At 38.9% G+C, this 21,707-nt stretch overlaps 1 long non-coding RNA gene across 1 annotated transcript in view; it reads right to left on the reverse strand.

Moving 5' to 3' along the window:
* The window catches only part of LOC109029366 (uncharacterized), a 60,301-nt gene that overhangs the window by 13,691 nt on the left and 24,903 nt on the right, over nt 1-21,707 (reverse strand). The window contains exon 2 of the long non-coding RNA XR_008670740.2: nt 4,708-4,921. This is a non-coding gene — a long non-coding RNA (uncharacterized lncRNA). The remainder of the gene's footprint in view (nt 1-4,707; nt 4,922-21,707) is intronic.

Here is a 21,707-nt window from a genome sequence, read left to right on the forward strand (position 1 = left end):
CCGCATCGCCAAGTCAATCCTAAGCCAAAAGAACAAAGCTGGAGGCATCACACTACCTGACTTCAAACTATACTACAAGGCTACAGTAACCAAAACAGCATGGTACTGGTACCAAAACAGAGATATAGATCAATGGAACAGAACAGAGCCCTCAGAAATAATGCTGCATACCTACAACTATCTGATCTTTGACAAACCTGAGAAAAACATGCAATGGGGAAAGGATTCCCTATTTAATAAATGGTGCTGGGAAAACTGGCTAGCCATATGTAGAAAGCTGAAACTGGATCCCTTCCTTACACCTTATACAAAAATCAATTCAAGATGGATTAAAGATTTAAACGTTAGACCTAAAAGCATAAAAACCCTACAAGAAAACCTAGGCATTACCATTCAGGACATAGGCGTGGGCAAGGACTTCATGTCCAAAACACCAAAAGCAATGGCAACAAAAGACAAAATTGACAAATGGGATCTAATTAAACTAAAGAGCTTCTGCACAGCAAAAGAAACTACCATCAGAGTGAACAGGCAACCTACAACATGGGAGAAAATTTTCGCAACCTACTCATCTGACAAAGGGCTAATATCCAGAATCTACAATGAACTCAAACAAATTTACAAGAAAAAAACAAACAACCCCATCAAAAAGTGGGCGAAGGACATGAACAGACACTTCACAAAAGAAGACATTTATGCAGCCAAAAAACACATGAAAAAATGCTCATCATCACTGGCCATCAGAGAACTGCAAATCAAAACCACTATGAGATATCATCTCACACCAGTTAGAATGGCAATCATTAAAAAGTCAGGAAACAACAGGTGCTGGAGAGGATGTGGAGAAATAGGAACACTTTTACACTGTTGGTGGGACTGTAAACTAGTTCAACCATTGTGGAAGTCAGTGTGGCGATTCCTCAGGGATCTAGAACTAGAAATACCATTTGACCCAGCCATCCCATTACTGGGTATATACCCAAAGGACTATAAATCATGCTGCTATAAAGACACATGCACACGTATGTTTATTGCGGCATTATTCACAATAGCAAAGACTTGGAACCAACCCAAATGTCCAACAATGATAGACTGGATTAAGAAAATGTGGCACATATACACCATGGAATACTATGCAGCCATAAAAAATGATGAGTTCATGTCCTTTGTAGGGACATGGATGAAACTGGAAACCATCATTCTCAGTAAACTATCGCAAGAACAAAAAACCAAACACCGCATATTCTCACTCATAGGTGGGAATTGAACAATGAGATCACATGGACACAGGGAGGGGAATATCACACTCTGGGGACTGTTGTGGGGTGGGGGGAGGGGGGAGGGATAGCATTGGGAGATATACCTAATGCTAGATGACGAGTTAGTGGGTGCAGCACACCAGAATGGCACATGTATACATATGTAACTAACCTGCACAATGGGCACATGTACCCTAAAACTTAAAGTATAATAAAAAAAAATAAAATAAAAAAAATAAATAAATAAAAAAAAAAAAAGAAAGCTTTACTGAAGATCCTGGGATCAGGTCACAGAAGAATGATTTAGTGAACTTCTAATGGCTGTTGTCAATGTGCTCACATTCAAAGCCAGGCCCATCTGTAGAGGGGATCCCTTGTGTGGTGCCTTTCTGTTTCGTTTCCTTCACCAGGGAAGTCACAGTATTGCTGCTCCCTGGGAGTCCAGGCCCTGATCCCCAGAGAATATTCACCTCCACCTATGTCCTACATCCCCAGTCCTTAGTGTTTGTCTAATTATTAACCTTATTCCTGAATAATTAATCCTAATAACATTTTCATTGGTAAGTAAGGGATATATATATGTGTGCGTGTGTGTGTCTGTGTGTGTGTATATGTGTGTGTAAGAGTTCTGCTGTAAAATTTCAGAGGACCAAAAAACTGTGATAAAGATAAATAGTATTTAATTTAATACATTTAAAAAATTAAACTTAATGCAAAAAACCCATGATTCATAGAATATCAAAATCTGAAATAAAGACAGGATTAGACTTCAGGATAAGGGTGCTGTTCCCACTAGTGAACCAGGCTTCCAAGTGGAATGCCTTTCTTCCCATTTTCATTTGTCTCCTGCGAGTTTGCTCAATTAGCTGTTTCTTTTCTCTCCTAAATTTTCAGCTTCTAGCTCTGTATAGGCATTCATTTCCCAAAGCCTACAAACTTGCTAAAGTTCCAACCACCTTTGAAACAAAAACAAAAGCAAGAATTGCCTCATTTCAATTCCTTTGATTTTTCTCCTGCTAACATCCCACACATTTTCCTTTATACCAAAGTTCCTTGAAAAAGTAACCTGTGCTCAGTGTCTTTATGTTTTTACCTCCCGTTTGGCATTTCTTCACTGCACAATGTTCATTATTCCTGTCTTTTGTGTGGGGGGGTGGGTATACAGGGTCTTGCTCTGTCACCTAGGCTGGGGTGTGGTGGCACGATCTCGGCCCACTGCAACCTCCGCCTCCTGAGTTCAAGCAATTCTCTTGCCTCAGCCTCCTGAGTAACTGGGATTACAGGCGTACAACACCATGCCCAGCTAATTTTTGTATTTTTTATTAGAGATGGGTTTCACCATGTTGGCCAGGCTGGTCTTGAATTCCTGGCCTCTAGTGATCCGCCCACCGTGGCCTCCCAAAGTGCAGAGATTGCAGGCATGAACCACCGCACCTGGCCACTCCAGTCTTTTTGAGAAATCTCTTCTTTTTGACTTCTATGATATCACATTTTTATTATTCCTTCTTCTACCTCCAAACATTCCTTCTCAGTCTTACTTGGAATCTCATTTATTTCTGCCCTCTCTTAAAATGTGGGCAATCATCAGGTGCTAGCATCATCCTCTGCTTCCCTCACCCCTCCTTCAATGACCACACCAACTCCCATGAGAGAACTATCAAAAACAAGCACACAACACTTATTTCCAGCTCTGAAGTCTCTCCTGGGATACAGATTTTTATATAGGCAGCCTACTAGACAGCCCCTCTTGGCCACTCATAGACACCTCAACCTCAACGTATCTTAACACACTCGTTACGTAGCTCATTCACCACCGCTCTGGCTGGCTTTACCTCTACTATTTATCTCATTGAATGGCACCAGGAATTCAACAAGGAAGCATGAAGCCATTCTAGAGTATTCCTTTTCCTCAAAGGCTAGAGACCTGAGTACTCCTAAAGACACCACCTCCAGCGTCCGTGGAGCTGCCAACAGAAGCCCTCAGAATTTCACTTACTGTTTGCACACAGGACTTGTGGGACAACCTGTGATCCTGGAATGACATCCCACATTATCACATTGTATTCCTCTTCTCTGCCCTCACCTTCTGCTTCTCTTATTCCTGCTTCCTCTGTGCCAGAAATGCTAGCCTTCCTGCTTCTCCCTGGACCTTTCTTCCTCCAGATACACAGCTCCCCACCTTCCTTTGCTCATCTGTCTACTGATAGAAATATCTGTCATTGAGCCCTTTCCTAACCACCCCACATAAAATTAGTAACCTACTCCCCTACTGTTCTCTTATCTTCCTATCCAGCTTCATTTTCCTTCTTAGCACTTATACACACCTGACTTATTTTGTTTGTTCATTTTTCTTCTCTATTAAGATGTGCATCCCCTGAAACCAGGGTCTAGCTTACTAACTATATTTTCATCCCCTAGAACAGTGTTCAATCTTTAGTAGAGACACAACATACATTTGTTAAATGACTGTATGATTAATTCCTGTCATACCTACTCCTTCAACATTTATCGTCTCAGTTTCCTTGGATATTCCTCACATATTCAACAAATATTCACTGAGCTCTTCATACAAGACCTGCAGAGTGCTGGCTGCTGCCATTGTCGCTGCTGCAGGACTCATTGTCTCCAGCCTGGACTCTTGGAATTGTCTCATAATTGGTTTCCTTGCTTACAGTCAGTTCTCCTTTTTATCTGTTCTTCATGCTGTTGCTAGGTTGTCTTTCCAACTTAGCTCACATTGATAGCTTCTCTGTGAAGCCTTTCTCAATAATTTCAGTAGACTGTCTTGACCTTCCTTGTGCCTCAATGTGCCTTGTACAGACGGCTGTCATAGCACATACACTATGGCACTTTGCTGAACATATTTATACATCTGTCACGTATTATTTGACTATAAACTCACTGAGGACAGATGTTACAGTCTTTTATTTGCCCTGAGTTTTATTTATCCTCACTATTTAACACAATACCAGGGCTAACATGAATGCTTGATAAATATTTGTTGAATAAGTAACATCATAGTGTTATCAACAAATTAACTGTCTTTATGCCAGAGAGTCTAAAGCACTTACACACAAATCATAGTATGTTTTTCCAACTTTAAAAAAAAATGATGTGAACATACATCTTTGTATGACAGGTAAAAAGCAGGTATTATTATCTCCCTCTAACAGAAGGAGGATTGGAATTTATATCTGCTTCCTAAGATTAGTTTGCACCCATAACTGGATTGATAGCATCAAGTCTAGTGTGCAGATTATTAAATTGGATGCTGAGGGATTAGCAAAGAAAAGTAGAAACATTCTCTGCCTTCAAGGATCATATTACCTGAAGGGGAAGACAATACCCACAGAAAATAGGTAGGAAAATAGGTCAATTGAAGCTCTTCTAAACAATCCTAAAAATGGACCACTCAAATACTGAGAGAAAGGAAAAGTGCTGAAATTACCTCTGTAACCAAACTGGAACTTCTTTTGGACATCAGCATCCGTATTTAGACGACAGCTGCTCTACCCAGAGGGCTGTACACAGGGAGACAAGTCACCTCTTCCAAGCCTGCAGTGCTCCCTAACTGCCAGCTGTCCAGAGCATGCAGCAGAATGGCAGCATCCTGACAGTTTAATTCTGAGCATCACTTCCGCAATTTACCTGGAGGGAAGAAGCTGAAGGCAGAATGCATAGGGAAATGATGATGAATTCCTAATGACTATTCTAGGTTAAATACTACTGACAAGTCAATGGGTACAAGGTTTCATTTTGAAGGAGGCTGCTAAAAAGTGATTAACACCATATTTCTAAAACTACATCAAAATTCTACCAGGGATTCAGCTTCAAAATTGTGATAGTCTCGTTTTCCGGGAAAATGACTGTGTACTAAGAGAACAAGGCAGGGAAGCCAATTAACATTCCTAGGCACTTTTTATGTGTTTTAAATAGTTCTTTCAAACCCTCTCCCAAATGAATCCTCACAACAATATTGCAAGATAAACATTACTAATTCCGTTATTATAGATGAGGATATTGTAGAAAATAAAGGCCCACATGAAAACAGTATGTCTTTCTCTCAGTGTGGACTCATGAATACTTATTGTAATCAGTAGGTTATAATCTATTAGTCTCATTTATTTTGTTGCCTTTGCCAGCTTTGACCATGGGGAGTTCCCTCAGGTGGACTCTGGTGTCCTTTTCACATGACTCATCAATTTTTTATCATTTCCTTACTTTCTGGCATCACGAGATATTTCAGGCTCCCCTTGTATTTTTCTTCGTCAACTCTGGAATCAGCCAAGGAGCACTGGTTCCTTTTATTAGAGAATGGTTTTAAAATGAAAATGAGATCTGAGTGCTGGTGGGGCTCATTTGCCAAGGTGTTGTTGTTTCTAGGTGCTCACAGAGAAAACAGATGAGAAATATATACACGTATACACATACATAAGTTCCACATACATCCATCTACATCTTTTTCTATCTCTAGCTATCTCAAATATATCAAAAACACGAGTTCACACTGATACCTCAGATTCCAAACCACCACCTCAGGGTTCATTCTAGCCTGTCCCATCTCTGTCTCCAATAGTGAGGAACCAGACTCTCATTACCCCCAATATATTTATTTGAGCAGTCCTAAAACATACACAAAGTAGTTATTGAATTGCTAACTCATACTCCAGTGAAAAACAAATTCAGTAACTAACAATATTTGTGAACAGTTTTTTTTTTGTCTTTAGCCTTACAAAATATAGTCAAAACATTGTTTTTCGAATTTGTTACTGTATTTCATTTTGGATGTTCTCTACTTCCTAATTCATTTTGACTATTTATTCAGTATGACTAATATGATCATGATACCAAAAGTCAAAGCATATGTGTGTGTGTGTGTGTACATATGTATCTATATCTATACATATACATACATATATATATACATATACATATATATCTAAAGGTATAATCAGAGAAATGTCACCACCCTTTAGCCCTTCTCCTTTGTTCCTGCTCTCCCATTCTTTCTATTGAGTCCCTACCCATCTCCTTTGGGTAACCAATCTTATTAGTTCAGGTTTATTCTTACTATGTTTGTATTTGCACAAATAAGAAGATACATGTATATTTTCTTTTCCCTTTTTTCCTTTTTTTCTTTTCGTTCTTTCTTCTTCTTCTTCTTCTTCTTCTTTTTTTTTTTTTTTTTTTTTTTTAGAGATTCTCACTCTTTTTCCCAGGCTGGAGTACAGTGGCATGATCACGACTCACTGCAGCCTCGACCTCCTGGACTCAGGTGATCCTCCCACCTCAGCTTCCTGAGTAGCTGGGACCATAGGCTCATGCCATCACACCCTGGTAATTTTTGTATTTTTTGTAGAGACAGGGTTTCACCATGTTGCCAGGCTAGTCTCGAACTCCCAGGCTCAAGAAATACACCCACCTCAGCTTCCCAAAGTGCTGGGGTTACAGGCATGAGCCACCACACCTGGCCTTATGTGTGTACTTTTTAATACTATTGTTATACACACTAGGATGTACATAACATCCTAGGATTACATTTGGCTTTTTCACTTAAAAGTATATCCTGGGGCTGGGCGCGGTGGCTCATGCCTGTAATCCCAGCACTTTGGGAGGCCAAGGTGGGCGGATCACTTGAGGTCAGGAGTTCAAGACCAGCCTGACCAACATGGAGAAACCCCGTCTCTACTAAAAATACAAAATTAGCCGGCATGGTGGCGCATGCCTGTAATCCCAGCTACTCAGGAGGCTGAGGCAGGAGAATCACATGAACCTGGGAGGCGGAGGTTGTGGTGAGCTGAGATTGCTCCATTGTACTCCAGCCTGGGCAACAAAAGCGAAACTCTGTCTCAAAAAAAAACAAAAAACAAAAAACATATATCCTGGAAATTAATCCATATCACTAGTTTCTGGCTGAACGTTCCTGGTCTTTTAGGTAACAAGCTTCTGCTTTGTCCCCCCGTTCTGACAGGAGTTCAATTGTCCAGAGAGCCTTTCTCCTCCTCAAGATCCCAAATTTGGCTGAGGAAATCTTTGTCTCCCTTTTATTTTTGTTCTTTGAGGGGACCTTTAGTCTATGTCTCTCTTGGGATTTAGATAACACCATCCCTGGGGCATGGCCGGATCTGGATTCATCTGTAAACCCTGTCACTTAAGGGGTTCAGTGCTTCTTCAGAGACCAGGTGGCTAGGGGAACGTGTGTAAAAATGGAATAAAATGCACCTGATAAAGGTATGGACTTAGAAACAATGTGGAAACATGAGGGCATCCATCTGGGACTGGCTTTACCTTATCCTACCCTCCTCCCTCCCCATCACACCGTCTGTTGCTTCTTTGAACCATCTCTACTTCTTTTCCTTTTCAAAGCAACTCTAATGTTTATTTCATCTACTCTCCTCTGTGTGCCGGTAGAAAGGGGATTATTTCTTTTCTCCAAGGTTTCCCCTGTTGAATGAGGTCCCTTGATAACAAACTTTCCAAATCAGTTGTTTCCTAAACATATTTTCAAACATTCAGCCAGCTTTGGTCTTTGCTAGATCCTCTTTTGGGAGTGCCTTTCTACTCCTTCTCTACCTGGAGAACTCTGGCTCAGCAGATAAATATATCATTATCTTTGTCACATGGTCCCAGTCTCCCTTTTCCTGGAAACCCTGTGGAATGAGTTCATCCCTCCTCTATGCTCCTACAGCTCCCTGTGTACTTCTTATTACAGCATTTTCCACATTATGTCATTATATTGTAATTAGATGTTTGCAGATCTGTCTCCCCCCACTAGACCATGACTGCTTGAGGCCTGGGATAATTATGTTTCATTCTTCTTTGTGTCTCCAGTGCCTTGCAGTATCTGCCACATAGTGGGTGCTGAGTAATGTTTAAATGATTTCATTAACTATACTTTGTCACACATGCACAGTCATTTAGCACAGATACAGAAAGAGAGCAACTCTAAAGAGATTTCACGCATTCCGCTAATAAGGAGGAAACTAAAGCACTATGGTTAAGTCAGAAGTTTCTGTTTTTTAGCTGCTGATTAGATCTTGCCCCACCCTTAGAGGCACTGAATAAAATGGTCAGATTTTCCACATGCTCAATCCAGGCCAATAGGAGAAGTTTCACTCTTGCCCGGACCAAAAAGTCTTAGAATTACAATGATGGATGGGCTTATGGAATGGTTCTTCCTCTTCTAGGAGCAAATGTCTATAATAATTTAGGTCCCATTGGGTTGTGTCTCAACCATGCAACTGGATTTATTAATTTGCCTTTTAATTACTAACAATCTGCTGACCTGAAATTTCTTCAGATCCTCAGAGCAAGGAAATAAACTTCTCCAGGAGAGAGAATAAAAATAAAATAAAACAAAAGCATGTCTGGCACCTAGCTATTTGGTGTCTTCCAAAGTATGAACACCATAATAAAGGCTTTCTGCTTCTGTTTCATTATGTGACAGTCAGAGACTGTAAACACTGTCGGTGGCAGAGAAAACAGTGTCTAGAAACAAATAAGAGAAACTAAAGATGAAACTGGGAATATGTGCACAGCTTATGCTTTGGTATTCTGTGGTCATGACAGCTTTTGCTCTTATGAAAGTACTGAGTGTGGTGTTCTTTTTCCCTGTAATGATTTCTGAAACTGTGTGACTTGTGGAATTTGCCTTAAAAAATGCAGTGAGTGTTTAATCGCTCAGGGTGTGAGTAACCACATTCTGTTCGACTATGCTTCCAGCCCTCACTTTCCTCCTTATCAGTGACAGTACTCCAAACGCTTGTCTCAATTTTCAGATCAAAGCTGATGAAAAACAGACCTCTAAAGGGTTGAATTGCCTTCTGCATTTTTGTTCATCGGAAGAAAATACCTATACCACTTGAAAGGGCTGAGCTTTTTTAGTGCCTCATCTGTAGATTGTAAATTCTGTTTTGCCTTCCTGCTTTGCTTATTTCTTACTCTGTCAATGTCATCTGCTTAATGAAATGTATCTTTTAATTAATTATTCTTGTCTCAAGTTGTCTGCTGTGGCTCACTGTCAGGGCAATAATTCATATCGGTAAAATAGGATATGTTGCTAAATGGAAATATCTTGGCTTATTTCAACATGAGATTAACTTCATTTACCCAATAATCACCTTAAATGATTTTTCAGATAAATCTTTTTGTTGTTTGTATTTTATTTGAAGTTGCATACAACATTGCTTTTCTAAAAGAGCAGAAATTTGGAAGCATGAGAACATTAAACTATAGAAGACCCTAGAAGTCTGATTGAAAAAACATTTAGAAGGAATTCTAAAGCTAGAAGCCAAGTCCAACGACACAACAATAACAATTCCACTCATATTCTGATCTATGGGAAATCTCCAAAAAAGGCCTCCCAGAAATGCATAATAAAATATGGATAGTTTTGAATAGGTTACACATGGTTTGCCTGAGTTTATTAAAACAATGGAATCAGTTATAAATAATGCAGAAAAGATTAATAAAGTAAGTGAAGGTAAATAAATTTAAAACAAATAGAAACAAGATGGGTGACAAAATAAACAAACCTCTATGACTTTTCCAAAGGCAACCTTTAAAAACAATGGTAGCATGTTCTCACTCATAGGCGGGAATTGAACAATGAGAACACTTGGACACAGAAAGGGGAACATCACACACCGGGGCTTGTCGTGGGTGGGAGGAGGGGGGAGGGATAGCATTAGGAGATATACCTAATGTAAATGACGAGTTGATGGGTGCAGCACACCAACATGGCACATCTATACGTATGTAACAAAACTGCACGTTGTGCACATGTACCCTAGAACTTAAAGTATAAAAAAAAAATGGTAGATTTTCAAAGCTATTTACTAAAGTGAACAGAAACAAACTTTGTATTATTTGGAGAACCATAATTTAGTCCAGTTGGGAAGAAATTGAGGTTCAAGGATTTACATGTACTGGTAGAGTATTTCTGAAATGATAGGATCAGAAGTATTATTGAATTTAGAATTTTTTTTAGTTTTGGAATATTTGCATATACACAATGAGATATCTTAGGAATGGGACCTAAGTCTAAACATGAAATTCATTTATATTTCATACACGCTTTATACACACAGCCTGAAAGTAATTTTATGCAATATTTTAAAATAATTTTGTGTAAGAAAGTTTTGACTGCAACCTGACATACGAGGTCAGGTGGGGAATTTTCCACTTGGGGCATGATGTTGGTACTCCACAAGTTTCCTATTTTGAACCATTTTTTTTTCTTTTTTTTTTTGAGATGGAGTTTCACTCTTGTCACCCAGGCTGGAGTGCCATGGCATGATCTTGGCTCATTGCAACCTCCACCTCCCAGGTTCAAGCGATTCTCCTGCATCAGCCTCCCAAGTAGTTGGGATTACAGGTATGCACCACCACACCCGGCTAATTTTTGTATTATTAGTAGAGACGGGGTTTCACGGTGTCGGCCAGGCTGGTCTCGAACTCCTGACCTCAGGTGATTAGCCAACCTCGGCCTCGCATAGTACTGGGATTACAGATGTGAGCCACTGTGCTCGGCTTTGAAGCATTTTTGATTTGGGGTTTCTGACTAGAAATGCTCAACCTGTACTTCTGAAAGGAGGATATTCTTTTCAGTGTAATTCTTCAGGACCGAATTTGTATTCCTTTCCTAAGGGGAATAAAGGGTCATTCTTCTTTTAGTCCAGATATTAGGAGCACTATAGTAATGCGATATTTGGTTATTATGACTGCATGGTGTGGAAAGGTCACTGGACTAAAAAGGAAGAACTGTAGGTTCTCATCCCAGATGCATCATTAACTGGTTTTGTGACCTTGGGAAAAATCAATGAATTTGATAAATATTCCTTAAGCACCTAGGTACTATGCAAGATGTTGAAGCTAAAATGACAATAGGAAAAGTTCTTCAACTTTCCCCTGAGAAAGACTGGCAGTAAAAAATTAACAATAAAGAGCTACATGTGCCACAGTAAGAAATAGATGGGATGGGGCTAGAGACAGAAATAGGCATTCCAGGAATTTCAAGCCCTTTGGCTTTGCTAGATTCGAGGGTGCTTGACAAGGTGGGCCGAACATAAGGCTGGAGTCATAGGCAGGGACCAAATTGTGCAGTGTCTTTTGCATTACAGTAAGAATTTGGACATTAATGATGTATCCAGTAATACTCAAATTTTAGTATGCAATCGAATTACTTGGAGGAGTTTATTAAAACACAAGCGTCTGCCCTTGAGTGACAGCATCTGAATCTCCAGTGGCAGGATCAGGACACACGTATTTGACAAGCCCCTCAGGTGCTTCTAGTGTACCCAAAAGTTTGAGAGCCACTGGTATAGTCAGTGAGGAACCACTGAAGACCCTGGCGTAAGGGAGTAACACCAGATTTGTATTTTAGAAAGATCACTCTGCAAAGAGCGTAGAGAACAGACTTGAGGGGTGTGATCCTGGAGACAGGGAGACTGATTAAAAGATGATTTTCTTTATAATTCAGGACCCAGCCTCCTCTCCTGGGTATGTGTCTGAGAAAAAAATCCAATATATGTACCTTAGGAAACAGTAGAAAAGTGTTCATAGTAGCAATGTGTGTAGTAGCAAAAAAAATAAGACTATCCCAAATATCGATGAATAGGAGAATAAATTGTGGTATATTCCCATAAGAGAATTTGCTACAACAGTGAAAATGAATGAATCAAATCTATATGTAATTAAATAGATGAATCTTACAAACACAGGGGTCCCCCTATCCTCAGGGGATATATTCCAAGACCTCCAGTGGATGCCTGAAATCTTGGATTTACTGAACCCTATATATCCTATGTTTTTTTCCTATACATACATACCTATGATAAAGTTTATCATTTATAAATTAGGCACAGTAAGAGATTAACAACTAATAATAAAATTGGATAACTATTATAATATACTGTAATAAAAGTTATGTGAATGTGATCTCTCTCTTTCTTTCCCTCTCAAAATATCTTATTTTACTGTACTTAGCCTTCTTCTTCTTGTGATCTGTTGATTTGATAACTGAGACCACTACTACGTGACTTACACGTGGGTAGCATGACGTATGGATATGGTGGACAAAGGGATGATTTGTGTCCAGCTGGGAAGAAGTGGGACGGTGCAAGATTTCATCATGCTACTCGGAATGGCATGTGATTTAAACTTATGAATTGTTTATTTCTGGAATTTTCTATTTAATATTTTTGGACCACAGTTGACCATGGGTAACTGAAACTACGGAAAACAAAACTGTGGATAAGTGGGGACTACTATAGAGTTTTGAGAGTAAAAAAAGCAGTAATGAAAGACTACATACTGTGAAAGTTGTTGGTATCAAAATGGACTGACTTATGTCAGACGCTGGCAAAATGGAGTTAGGCAGTCATGAAGTGGGGGGATGCTTACACATATTTGCCAGAAACTATCACAAAAGATTCTGCCAAACCCATAATATTGCATAAAACCACCACAACCTTGCACACCGCCCCCCGCCAAAATAAAAAAGAGAAAAAGAAAATACTTTTGTGAGGACATCCGCCTAGCAAATGCCTCTCCAGTCTTGGACCGATGCTACCCTTATTATTGATCCTTGTAGCCAAGGATAATTGTCTCACAACAACTTATGTAACCCTCCTCATTTTACCTTTAAAAACACTTGTCTTTCTTTGCCTTCCTGGATGTGCGTATGATTTGTCACAGCATGTGTCCCACGTTGCAATGCCCTATTTGTTCCTGATTAAACTAAATATTTTTAGATAGCCTCTCTCTGTTTGTTATTTAGGTTGACAATACTATATGATACCATTCAAATATGGTTTTAAAGTGAACAAAAGTAAACAGTTATATACACACATTGTTTTTCAACAAAGCAAGGGAATAAAACTACACAATTTAGGACAGCATTACCACTTGTAGAGGTCAGTGGATTTGGCTAAGGATAAAATACACAATATCTTCAATGGTGATGGTAACATTTTATTTCACTAGTTGAATGGTGGATTGATGGCTGTTTGTGTTTTGATTATGCTTCACAACTTATATTTGGTAACCAGTCTGTAAACATGGCTCTCCAAAGCACGGTGCCTCTCAGTGTTCATGCTTTTGTATAGTCCTCTCCCACATTGAACCTGGGGGTTTAATCAAGAGGATGCAGCAGAAGTGACACTGTGTGACTTCTAAGCCTAGGTCATAAGAAGCCTTGTATCTGCCTCCTGGGCCTCTCAGAACACATGTTCTGAGAAAGCAAGCCACCGTGCAGGAAGTCCAAATATCCAGACACCACCATGTGAGGAAGCCCAAGTTAGCCACATGGAAAGGCTGCCTGGAGACAAGGGATGCCTGGCTAGCTATTCCCAGCTGAGACACCAGTTATATAAGTGAAGAAGCCATCATGGGTGTCCAGCACAGTTGAGTCTGCAGATGACTTCAGCCCCAGCCACCATCTGACTGCAACTGCATGAGAAACTCCAAGAGACAACTGCCCAACTGAGCCCAGTAAACCCTCAGAACTGTGAGAGAGATTAGTACATCACTGTTTTAAGCCATAAAGTTGGAAATGGTTGGTCATACAAGAGATAGCCAGAACATGATGTCACATATATTACTTTGTATGCATCAAACACTACAATTTTTTTTTTCAGAAACGAGATTATTAGCACAAGTTGGAATCAGACAGTCTGGTTTCAAATCCTGGTTCTGCCACTCCTAGCTTCTGCAACTTATCCTGAATAAGCCACTTAACCTCTCTAACAATCAGTTTTATCATCTGGGAAATGGGGAAAATAATAGTTCCTACCTCATAGGTAAGCTGGGAGGCTTAAGAAATACTGACTTTGTATATTCTTATCTAGGCAGAAGGTAAGGACATTACAACTTGTAGGGACAAAGCAGTACTACACAAAATTGCTTCTTCTATGGATCGAAAGAGGAAAGGAAAAAGCTTTTGTAAATGAAATGTGGATTATAGCTTAAGAACTCCTATGAGTATTCATGGTAAACAGGATTCAGCTGGAACAAGTGGCTATAAAGTCTGTTCCCACTCTGTGGTTTTATGAAGATTCATTGATTTCCTGCAGTTTATTTCAGGTATAAAACATGTGAACTCGGATTTCTCGGAGACAGATTTCCCTGATTTTAGCATTATCTCTGCCCATGGCTTCCCTCTCCTGTGGAACTCTCCACTTTGGGCCCAGTCATCTCATGTTAGGTGAAAGCAAACAAATAAAGGCGTCAGTCAATCCACTCGATGGCTGGTTAATAGATCACATAGAAGGAAGGGGCAAGGAAGGAGGAACAGGAGACTGATAGTGCTGTTCTTTCTGCAGGGCATTTGAAGTCTGGGAACAGAAACTGGACAAGTGATTTTAGGAAGCAATCTTGTTTGAAAGATGATTATACTCTAGGAAGGGGTGAAATATGACCATTGTGCATCCCACAGATATCCTCAGAATATGATGAAAGCCAATTTCTACCCTTTCCCATTTAGCTTGGTCCACAAACTACACGGTTCAGGAGGATTAGCAAAATGCCAGCCAGGAGGTAAGCATTGTCTGAAAAGCCTGTGGCCCGTGGGCTTGTGAACCACAAAACATCAATATTGACATCAGCTGGAGGAGATCTGATGGGAATCAGGCATGGCATGACTGCAGGCTGCGTAGGGGCTAGGCACTCTATCTGCAGACCCTGGAGCTCGCCCGGATCAGAGAATGACTTCCATCTGTTCTCCACACCCACCGGGGCAGAACAAAAAGGATGGCGTTATAATCCAGCAGGAGGTATATGGGTTAGTTGAGCTCCAGAGGTCTCTTTAAGCTCTAATTCAATGAACACTGTCTTTCTTATCTCTGAGAAGAGGTAGCATTTTAAAAAACTGAGTTTGCTTTTGAAAAAAATTGCATTGTGAAGTATTTGTTGAAACTTCATAAATATCTGTGCTTTAAAAAATATTTTAACTGCAGTTAAATGTTCAGATTTGCTAGAGAGCTGCTGCAAAACTTCAGAGCTTTATTTACATAATCTTTCTCTTTACAGATTCCTTCTTTCTTCCACTGAATTTTGAGGAGGAAAATAAGTCATTTCTCCTCCAAGAAGTCCCTCTGCTTCCAGCAGTCTGCTATGGTTTTTAGTGGCAATCCTAAATGTCAGAAGGCAGGGTGAAACCTGTCGTGGAAGCCTCAAGGTAGGATCTTTTGATACGTAGCTAGCAAGGTCTTGTATTGTTTAGCTATGTATAGTATCTAGAGGATTGCTACTATTCTCCCTTTCCTATGAATACGTATATTCACATCTCTACCTCACTGATACCTCCTAATTCCAATGCATTAACAATTTTTCAGGCTGGGTGCGGTGGCTCATGCCTGTAATCCCAGCACTTTGGAAGGCCGAGGTGGGTGGATCACCTGAGGTCGGGAGTTTGAGACCAGCCTGGCCAACATGGTGAAACCTCGTCTCTACTAAAAATACAAATTTAGCCGGGTGTGCTGGGGCATGCCTGTAATCCCAGCTACTCCGGAGGCTGAATCAGGAGAATAGCTTGAACCTGGGAGGTGGAGGTTGCAGTGTGCTGAGATCGTGCCATTGCACTCCAGCCTGGGTGACAAGAGCAAAACTCCATCTCAAAAATAAAAAAATAAAAAAAAAGGAAACACTTTTACTTACAGAAAAACGGCAAATGCCGTACAAAGATTTTTTCCTAGAACCATTAGAGAGTAAATTGTTGACCTGATGTCTCATAATCCCTAAATACTTTAGTCCAAGGGCATATTCCTACATAACCACAATACGAGTACGCAAATCAGTAGATCAAAATTGATATTTTACTGCCATCTAACTCTCAGATTCCACTCAAGATGTGCCAACTGTCACAGAAAAAAAAATCTGGTTCAGAATTAAGTGTTTCCATTAGTTGTTATTTAAGTTGCCTTCTCTCTGGAATGGGTTTCTCTTTCCTTGACTTTCATTACTTTGACAGTTTTAAAGATTACAGATTAGTTTTTTTTTTTTAATAGAGTGGCTGTCATTTTGTTACCTCATGATTAGATTCACAGTATGAATTTTTGGCAGGAATGCCACCAAAGGGATGTTGGTTCTCATTGTATCCTATCAGATGGAATGTGATTTTGGTTTGTCTGATGAGCTGATGTTAACTTAGATCATGCCATTAAAGTCACACCTGCCAGTCTTATCTGTATTTACCTCTTCCCCTTTTAAATCAATAAATGCTTTATGGGGAGACACTTTAAGCTACATAAATATCTTGTTCCATATCTAACTTCCTGTTTATTTCAGTGCGGGCTCTTGGATTCCTACTTCATTCAATGGATTATGTTACTATATTTATTTTGGTACTCAAATGACAGTGGGATCCCCTTGAAGGTGGTTCCCATGTCCTTTTCACATGTCCTCACCATTTGTTTAGTACTTTTTTACTTCCTGGCACAAGAAGATGTTCTAGGCTCATCTGGTCCTTTTTCTGCCCCAGCCCTGGAATCAGCCGCTTCTCTAAGGACCCCAGTTACTTTTAATGGCAAATGGTACTTAGAAACTAAACTTTGGTTGCTAGGTGTGCATATTGCTATTGGGGTGTTGCTGCTCCCAGTTCTCTCAGGCCTTTCAAGCCCTTTCTTTATCATTTAAGAAAATTACCCATTTGTCACTTGTGTTGCAAGTAGCTTTTCTCAGTGGGAAGTTTTTGTTTTGACTTTATTTATGATGTTTTTTTCCTGTTTGGAAATAATTGGTCATTTTGCAGCCCAATTTGCCCACCATTCTTGTTTTGCTTCTGGGATTAATTTATTAGCCATTCCTCACTTCAGAGTTAAAACACTTTCCCAATGTTTTCTTCTAATTCTTTCCTAGAAAAATATTTTTTAAAAAATCTTAAAGTGCACATACTTTTATGTTGGTGAAGAAAAAAATTGGGTTTCATTTAGAGAGCAAGCTCAGTGCCACAGACTGATTCACTGTCTGAGGAAAACCAAAGACAGATCCAATTTTTTGGATATGTAAGCATTTTGTGAACAGTTCTAGGAGCTCCTTATCCAAACTAGTGGTTTTCTTACCCTGGTTGACAATTATCACGACCTTAGGAAATTTTCTCAAACATGCTGGTACCCAGTATCCACCACACAAAGCAATTGAATCAGAACCTCTAGGGATTGCTGGGTAAGGGCTTTTTTTAAGTGCTACAGATGATCCTAATGTGCTGCCAAGACTGAGAACCACTCATCGAATTACACATCCTCACACTTGTCTAAAATTCTACCATGAGTAACTGTTTCCTTCAGACTAAAGAATTCCTTTTTGGTTATTTCCTTTCTTGGTTATCTTCTTTTAAAACATATTTTTTTTTCCAAAGATTTAATATATCAAGTTTCTAATAATTTAGACTAGTGAGTTTAGCAGACTTTTAAAATGAAGACACAAGCATTAAAGTTATAGTTATGCATGTGTGGAAACTACACATGCAGCACACCCAGTGTCCTGCACTGGTTGTACACAGAAGGCAGCAGCTACCTAGGTAAAGGTGATACGGGTGGAAATGTTAATAGGAAGAAGTTTTGCCTTCAGAATAATCTCAGGGGGAACCCTTAACAATACATTTGGAATTTTTGAAAACAAGAGCAAGCTGCAAGTTACGTGATGTTAAAAATATGACCCCATTATCTGAGTGATTATGAGCAAGTTACTTTACTTTGAAGAGCCTCAGTTTCCTTATTCACAAAAATGAAGCTGATATTAATACCTCTTTCATGAGATTGTTGTGAGAATTACATCAGATCGTAAAGGTAAAGCCCTTTACATGTACCTCACATAGAAAATACTCAGTAAGTGGTTGTCTTTAAATAAAGAATAGCTATTTTCACTCCTAGCCAGTACCACTTCTAACAGATAACTTTTTCTGTATAAACCAAATTGCACATTGGCTTAAATTTGCTTCTTGAGTGGCCTGTATATAATATTCAGTAGTATCACTATTTAATATTAATCTCAGAATAAGAGTTTTGAGCTGAGACAGTTTTTTTTTTTTGGTAATGAGTATGCATTTGTGATTTCTAAGGAAAATTCAGTAAAGGGAAAACATACATTTAAAATAGGTTGAATAGTTAAATTTTTCATCCTAATTGTTGGAATTATTTGGGGGTGACGAATGAGTCCAAAATTATAAATAATGCTAAAATTGTTTATTGCATTAAATTTCTAGTGCTGTAACTCTTGCATTGTCACGTGTACGTATCATACATTCTGGAAAAAGTAATGTCAGAACATGAGGCAATCGCGGATGTTACTGAACATGGATATTTATTATGGCATTTAAGTTAATATTACAAATAAAATATTAGGTGACCTTATTTTACCTGATGTATTTTAAGAGTCAACCGACCTGTGACAGTTTGAAATAATAGACAAAGCATCTCAGAAATAGGCTCAGAATTATGTAGCCTGAGGCATGCACAATTTCCTATGGTGTCAAGTAAAATGAATATGAAGTACATCCTTAATAAGTAGAAACAAAAACTGATAGCCCTTACAAAGGGGGAATTCTCTTAAGCTTTATATATATATATATGAAAAATCTATCAACATAGTTCTTTTATTTAAAGGAAAGTGATGGTTTAAGTAAACTGTATTTATATAGCCATCAATTCTCCTTATAAAGATCTTCCACAGGGAAATTTCTGCACCTGTTAATCGGTTCCAAGACACAGTCAGTTGACAGAGTTTATATTGATGCCTAAACCAGGCCACAGGTTGGAGGGGTTGGGAGAATATTTGCTTCCAGCCAATAAATTTTTATTAAGCCTCCAGAATGAATTAGCTCTATATTAGGGACTGAGATAACTATGGGATTGTATAATATAATAAAGAATATGTGAAATATTAGATAATGATAACTTTTTTTTTTCTAAACTAAAGAGAGAGATTTATTTGGATTGAAGTAGTCAAGGAAAGCTTTGTAAGATAGGACCTGACTTGGAACCTAAAGTGTCCGGACAGATGGAAGTGGAGGAAAGAGAAAGCAAGCATTCCAGGAAGATCAATGTGTAGATGTAAACTTAGAGGTGAGAATAAGCAAGTAGTGTGTGGGGGCTATATTCATTTGTTTTTGCTATGTAACAAATCATCTCCCAATGTAGTGACTGAAAACAAAGGCCATCTGCCATTGTCCATTATTGTAAGATTGGATGGGTGATTCTGCTGATCTGGACCAGGCTCTGTGGATGTCAGTTGGACTTGCTATCAGTTGGGATGCAGTTAGCTGGAAGGTCAGGCAGGTGTGGGCTGGTCCGGAGTAACTCACATGTTAGGCTCGTTGGCTGGTTGTTGGCTGGTTGTTGGTTGGTTGTTGGCCAAAGTACCTCAGCTCACCTCTGTTTATTCTCTCATCTTCCAATTGCCTGGTCTGTGCTTGTTCTCCTCACATGGTAGGGATACAAGGGAGCAAGAGCAGAAATGTTCCAAAGTCTCTTGAGGTGTACCTGGCACACTATCACTTTTTGCTAAATTCTATTAGTGAAAGCATATCACAAGGCCAGCCTGGATTCCAGCGGTAGAGACTTAAATGGGAGGAGCTGCAAAGTCACATCATAAAGGATACAGGGAAGGCTACTTTCGCAATCTTCCGCATGGGCCATCTCACTGAAGTATAGAGGATATGAGAAAAAATAGAGCAATTCTCTAGGAAGATTAGTTTGGCAATAGTTCACAGAGATATGAGAATTCATGGAAGAGACTGAAATTAAGGAGATATCAGGGGCTGCATCAGTAAACCTGGTGAGAGGTATTAGGACCATGACAAGGATGGAGGCAGTACTGTAAGAATTTTTGTTGTTTTGTTAAAAGTAACTACCACATAAATGGTTTCATCCCTTTGGAAATATTTGGGAGCATTTTTGAATTGATCTTGGCTCACAGTCATATGTTTCAGAATTGTGTCTTTTCCTGTCTGTATCTTTGGGCTGCAGCCTGTCTGGGGTCTTTGGTTGATCATGAGCACACAACATTGTGCTGACTCCCCGAAACAATACCATATATCCAGCAAATCTGCTGGTGTGAGCACTTTGGGTACACATTCATCAGCATTCAGCTGTTCAACAACCGAAAGATTTTTTTATGGTGTTTACACTCTCCTGAGTGGAAAGAGTTTCCCAGGAGATTTGAAACAATATTCCAGTCTTGGTTTCTTGGATCCTGTCTGCAACTTCAAGAACTGGTATTCAAATACTGAAACTGTTAAGTAACTTGTTTCATTCCTTTGTTGGTGGGACTGTCCCAGCCTGATGTTATCAGCTATGAAGTGCTAGATACCATCCTGAATTAACCTTAACTCTACTTAGAGCAATAAATGATAGTGTTACTGCTTTTGGCAACTGCAGATATCACTTCAGGTTAAAAAGGGGAAGTGTATTTATAAAAATCCTTAGGCTTATAGAACAAGTAACTTTCACAAGAATTAAACAAAATAAAGACCATACTGATTTTTAAAAGTATTTTATATTTCTTCAGGAAGTCTGAAGAAAAATGTAATAATTGAATTAGGTCTTGAAGAGATCTTGAGAGGTCACTCTGAGAATACCTGTCTTAGAAGAGAAAAATTAGCTAATACCAAGTAAAGATTTCAGATACTCATCATACTTTCCAAATTGATTAAAAAATTTATTGCTTTAATAACTCAAAGTTCAATTGTTATTACCTACCCTGATACTCTTTTCAAATGGCCACATTGTTTTGTTCTAATGATTTTGCTTTTCCAAAGACCGTAAATCTTATATGCAAAATTTAATTGCTTCCCATGAAGGAAAGAGGAGATGACGGAAATGCCTAGTGTGGGGCTCCAGAAAAACAATGAATTTATCTCTATTTCTGTCTGTTGAGATGTTTTAAGGTTAATAATTGGGAATTACTCATTTTAAAGCCACATTGCATTAAAAAAAAGACACATGCTTCCTGCTGATAGGATTTTCAGACTGCCTAGGATTTATTATAATTTTGTGAGAGAAAAGTCTTAATAGCTCAGTGATCAAATACATTATAAAATAATTTTAGAAAACCAAAGTATTTATAATTTTTCTAATTGTTCCTTGTAAATTTCACTTTCCCCTGTTGTACAGTTATGCTGTCAGGATTTAGAATTTTAAATTGCATCTTTCATTCGTTTTACAACAGTATGATGAATGTTTTATCTTCCCTGGGAATTATTATTTCCAGAGGTAATAAGAACAGTCATCTGTTATATGGTCTGCATTTCTTGAGTTGTTTTCTGTGCTTTTTGTTGTCAGCTTAACAAAATTAATTAGATTAATTCCCTAAATTCTAGAGAATATTATTAGATATCAATTAAGCATTTATAAATGGTAATTTTAGATAGTAGTTTTATAGACTAATATTAAAAGATAGTAAACTTACCTAGATTCATATATTTTAATGCTTAGTCTTTATCATACACCCCAA

This window comes from Gorilla gorilla, chromosome 14, assembly GCF_029281585.2.
Source record: "Gorilla gorilla gorilla isolate KB3781 chromosome 14, NHGRI_mGorGor1-v2.1_pri, whole genome shotgun sequence".
In the NCBI taxonomy this organism is placed as follows: Eukaryota; Metazoa; Chordata; class Mammalia; order Primates; family Hominidae; genus Gorilla; species Gorilla gorilla.